The sequence below is a fragment of the Rhopilema esculentum genome, chromosome 15 (assembly GCF_057945365.1).
Source record: "Rhopilema esculentum isolate cy_ngs chromosome 15, ASM5794536v1, whole genome shotgun sequence".
NCBI classification, from domain to species: Eukaryota; Metazoa; Cnidaria; class Scyphozoa; order Rhizostomeae; family Rhizostomatidae; genus Rhopilema; species Rhopilema esculentum.
The window spans coordinates 10,535,183-10,541,182 of NC_142829.1; positions in this window are offsets into that span (position 1 = coordinate 10,535,183).

Here is a 6,000-nt window from a genome sequence, read left to right on the forward strand (position 1 = left end):
CCGCCCTTGACTACGAGTGAGGCCCCTTAAACTGCTTGCTGAGTAGTTTGTGCGACCGTCAACTTTTATTATGTATCCGTCCCTGGTAATGAATACTAGATTTGCGGCATACTGGATGTGTATTTGGCAAGAGTATTGAAATTTGCTTTGTTTCTACGTTGTTTTCATTCCGTACTTCCACGGGGATGAAACTCCAATTTCTATTCAATACTTACTGAATTTTGTCGAAACAGTTCTATTAGAAACAGTTCTATTTTCCTGTTTGCAAAATGATTAATTAAATCGAAAGAGTCCATTTAGAAAACCTTGATAAATGCTTGCAGAAGTAATTTTCTCTTTTTTTCGTTCAAACAACATGCCTTTTTGACAAGGACACTTACCTGAGATGATTTTCGAGCACTACTCAAGTTAATTTCTTTCTCTTTGATTTAGCATTTCCCAAGTCAATTTCATTAACTCAGCATTTCATCCTATCTGGGCTCTTAGCCATTAATTTGCATTCTTCTTCATTAATAGGCATGCAATTATTTTCAAGCAATAGTGTGCTAAATTTCGATTCATAGAGAGTAATTTTTTCAATTTCATCGTTTTGTTGATATTTTGTTCTTAACAGCATTTTTATACAATTCCAATTTGTCAAGAAATAGAACAGCTCCGTTCACGAAAATGATAAAGAGCAATGGCCCTGAAACAAACCCTTGTGGGACCTTTGATTTTGTCCCTCTAATTACCTTAGATAGAGCTAAGTTCTATCATTTTAGGTTTGCCTTAAAATGAATGTATAAGTATCTTCTAGCATTACTACTAAAATTAGTTTTATGTTATTCTATCAACGTTTTGGTAGAGTAACGAAAGGATTTGTTTATGGTACACTTACCGCAAAAGGAAATGATATCTAAAGGCAAAGTAGACTGCATCTTTGATCTGTTTGTGTTGAATCAATGGCTGATATGAAAAATCAGTATCAGGCGATGTTCAAAAGGGTCCTGCTCCGACTAGATTTTAAAAATCATCTTGAAATTTCAAGCGATACTTTTGACCTTTTGTGCCATCACAAACATTGCTTAGCGTTTATGAAATTGCCTATTAAACACACTGTCAGTTCCAGGTGGACTGAGAAATGCCTTACCAGTAAACAACACCACTCAACCATTTAGAAGGAAAATAGTCAGAATATGAATGATGGTGTCAAAACAAAGCTTTAATAAATGATATAAAACTGGTAAAATTACTTGGCATAACCCTGTTGGAAAAAGATGAACGTTGTATGGCAAGGAAGACAGGGTTGCAGATAGCGCCCGAAGGTGACTGCCTTATATACTCCTCAGATATTTTAACTTCTTTTTAAAAAGAAGACTTAGATAAATATTTCCGATACTAAACAGGTCTAGATAGATGTAGCTAGCTCATCTTATAGGTTTTAATAGGCTGAGTGTTTCATCCCCTGCATGGCGTCGCTATCTGAATTTTAGAGGAAAGACACAAGCTTGGAAAATATTTATATCCTTAATTCCACTAAGCATGGAGAATTTAATAAAAGATCCAGCAAAAACGAAATACAAGTCATCCACTACTTTTGACCTAATTGTTTGTAAGATCCAACATTCAGACATGATTTGCAATTGACTATGATGAGAGGTAAAGAATACTGGTAGTTATATCTTAACATCATCTGGCATGCCTTGTAAATGATTCTCTTTAAAGTTAAAACCAAACCCATACCCGAAAGAAATAAAAAATTTAAATAATCTAGATGAAAGAAACTCATTGAAAAGACTAAAGGCACTTAAATGAGGATTTGAAAAAGTCCTTTGACATATGGCTGAGATGCTACTAGAATGGAAATGAGTCTTAGAAAGAAGCTGTTCAAGGACTGGTTTGTAAATGTTAACCTTGGTAGAGACTTTTAGGAAATATTTAGAAAAATGAAAGTGCATAAAATACAACCAATCAGAGGAGAGATAGAAGGATTCTAAACTGATTGCATTGGACAAAGCAGAGAGCCTCAATCAGTTCTTTGATCAAATTGGCGAGGAATTAGCCACCAATAACAAACTTGGTGCTCAATTTGTAAAAACCTTACAGAGAAATGGAAACAAGCATTTACGAAATAAAAAGTGGTTGATGTCTTGTCTTGTCATGTCTTGTCTTGACTAAAAGAGAAAACCAAAGCAAAAGTGGAACCAAAACACGACATTAAATTGCTTTCAACAAACAGTGAAATTTCAAAACAATCTAAAATCGAAGTTACTAATAGATACAGTAAATTGAACATTAAAGAAAGTGTAGACCCATGCGGTAAATGGCAACACCTGGAAAACACAATTCAGGCAGCTACAAAGCAAGTGCTACCAAAAAAGAAAAAGCCAAGCAGAGCAACCATGAATGACTCCCGAAATACTTATCCTAACGAATGAGAGACGAGTGGATAAACTTAAAAACAAGCCAACCAAATACAAGAAAACTTATCAAATCAAAATGTACCAAGGCCAAGAAGAATTGATTAACAAACAAAGTGAAGAACTGGAAGATCATTTAAAGAAGAACCAGCAACTTGTGTGTAGCAGGATTCAGCAAATGACAAAACCAAAGAGAATAAGCGAAAATACTGCAATCAAAAATAAAGATGGAAAAGTACTTTTTGAGAAAGAACAAACTTTAAATTGATGGGTAGAATATATTGGCGAATTATTCAATGATAACAGACCTGAGAATACACCAGAAATATCATCGGCTGAACGGACAGGTAAAAATATATTATAAAGCTCTGGAATCAGAGTTGTCTCTGATTGCTTTAAATCGTTTAATTATCGTTCAAGCTCGACGGTGCGCGAATTTCACTCCCGTGAAAACAAGAATTGAGCACACCTTTTCAAATAAGCGCGCCAAAGGGAACTGGATCGAGATTCGGAGTGAAAAACCGCACGTGTTGTGATTCATTAGGTCTGTGTTTTGCGAACAAGCAAAATTGTGCTTCGCTTGGTTGTATTTATTCGAATCTTTGGCAGTTCATTAAAAAAGAAGCCCTTTTAAAAGCTAATCGAAGGATTCAACCTCAGAAGCTGACGTTATTGTCTGCCTTTTGCTGTCATTTAGCACAAAAGTATACTAAGAAGGTATGGTAAATGGAAACTGTGCCATATTCAATTTCACTAACAGCAACAACAAATTGAAGAAATGGAGAAAAGGAACCCTGAACAATTCATGTTGGAAAAATTCACGCCGATTGCTACTGCCCTCCCCCTTTTACACTGCACAGATTTCCAAGTACTTTATTAAATTCGGACAAGTGAGCAGTGTAGATTCGCAAAATGATTAGACAGTCTGTCAAGAAAACTCCCTGGACTCCTGGAGAGAGTTACCTAGTATCCAACAGCCACTTATTTCCTTCCATTTACATGCAATCCTCGTAGTCGCAGAAATTTGGTCAACTCTTCATACTTGAAATCTTCGACAAGTCCATCGCTCAAGCCCAGGCCTTAATACTTAAGCATTCTCTTTTTCAAGAGCGATGTCGAAAGTAACAAAGTAGCTTGAAGACTTTGACTGCTAACGCTGATCTATTTAATTCAGGCAAACGAGCCAAACTTTGGTCTTTCACAAAGCATAAACCCAAGGAATCACAACAGAACACGCGCGGTCTTTAACCCTAAATCTCGACCCAGTTCCCTTTGACGCTTTTAGTTGAAAAGGTGTATAGGGGACAGACTGCCTTTAATCTACAGTAACTACAGACTAATTAGTTGAATGAATTATATAACAAAGGTTAAGCTGCGTGTTGTTATGAACAAAATTCGAAAGAAAATTCATACTGAAGTATCATAGACACAACTTGGTTAAAGAAACGCTATTTTTGTTATGAGAACACTGGCAGGAAGAACAATTTCAGTGCAGAAAAACTTGCATGTAGTGTTTACAAATTACGAGAAAGTATTGGATAGAGTGAAGCATGAGGAAATAATAATAGTTCTGAAACAACAGGAAATTGATGAAAAAGACAGAAGGCTTTTAAAATCAACTTGTATTGGGAACAGCTTGCAGCCACCTCATTAAATGGCAAGTTGAGTAGCTGTGCAATAATCAGGCGAGGCGTTCGGCAAGGATATGTTTCATCTCCCGACTTGCTTTCGCTATATGTAGAACTCATCATGAGAAGAATGATTATAGAAGGAAAGTTTAAAGTAAATGGTCAAGGTATTTCCGATGTAAGATATGCAGTCCTTATCTCAGACATGGTCAATGGTTTGGCAACCTTGTCGAGTGATTCGAGTGAGCGCGTGTGCAGTTATCATCTCTTAGTTATTTTTATTAATTAAATGAGCTAATATATTCGAGAGCGGGGTGGCCAAAAGGGGACAGGAAAGCATGCTACCCTGTGGCCTCTAGGCCCAGGAGATCTTTTAAAGTGATGAGTTCCATTTCAAGAATGGAGTTAATCAAACGAAACAAAAGTATGCCTAAAAGTAGTAATTTGCTTAGAAAAAATAAAAAAATGAAGTGACGGTTACTGTATGAAACGAACGACCAGGGTTTTATGACGCTAGAGGACATTTGCATGTAAGATAAGCACGGCAGCCGCTTTGCGTTTCTTTGCCTTCATTTTGTTGTTGGCATGAGTGCAGAGTCGAATGAAAAATCGAGCAAAAAATCGAATCGTTTGGCCATCCATCCTTGCCAAAAATTGAGCGAAAAATCAAATCGCTTGGCCAAGGCTTCAGACGACATGGGAACTCTCCAAGTAATTTTAACATCATTAAAGGTAGGAGCGAGGCTAGAGGCCTAAATGTTAATAAATATAAAACAAAAATTATGTTTTTAGCAAGAGTAAAACAAATCCAACATGTGACCTTAACTGTGACCTGTGTACATTGAAAGAATTGAACAGGTTCAAGAGCTTGACTATTTAGGAATCATTCTGGCAAGTGATGGTAGATGCGAGAAGATTAGGAAAAGAATTGCAATTGCGAAGAAAAAGTTTATGGAGAAAAGAGCAGTCTTTGTTAATAACAAGTTGTCAATTGAAACGCGAATGCGATTTATGAAATGCTAATCTGGCCAATTTTATTGTAAGGAAGTGAGGCTTGGACCGTCAATAAGGAAATGAAGAATAGGCTGGAAGCAACAGAGATGTGGTTTCATCGAAGGATGTGCAAAATACTATGGACAGATATGGTCTCAAATGAAAAGGTTTTGATTAAGGTGAAGGAAAAAAGAAAGCTTTTAACAACAGTTTTCCAAAGACAGCAGAGGTTTGTGGGAAATATTGCCTTATGCTGTATTATCTGGCTGATTTGGATTGTAGTTCCTGGCATGTATCATAACATTGAAATCTTCCTGTAATGTTTCAGTTAATCCAAAGTTTGAGATTATCTCCTTGTTGATTTTCGTGATAGTGATGAACAAATTTTTTGTCAATTCATTTTGCTGCCTTTTTGAAGTCTTTCTTTCTTCTCGTTTAGTTGTTTGATTTTTATGAAATATAGCTCATTGTCCTGATCTTTTCAGAGCGCCTCTGTCTTTTAAAATTTGGACCTGTAAGTGACAGTAGATTCAACATGAAAGATCTTTCGAGTGCTGATGCATGATTTAAAAAAGCTTATTTAGATGATTACTAGCGTGAATATCGGTCACAAAGGATGGTCTCTGCTAAAACCTTTGCAGCAGTGCTCTTTTCACTATTTCGCTTTTCGCTCTCCCCCTTACCCCACCCCATCGGTGCACCTCTGGTTCGCACTGACCAATTTCCTCATTTTGGCATCAGTTATTTATCGTTACAAAATTCAATATCACGGGTAGGTACTGTTTATTAAGAAAAAAATTGCGGTTTGGTTTTTTCTTTGCATATATTATTGTTTCTCTTAAATGAAACTTTGGTGCGATCATTGGGGATGTAGGATTATTGGGGGGTGGTGCGACCATCGAATGGGTGTGATGCGTTCGAAAAACGTCTTTACTTCCACTGGAAGTGGTGAAACGAGGCTATGTTTCATCAGAGAGAGG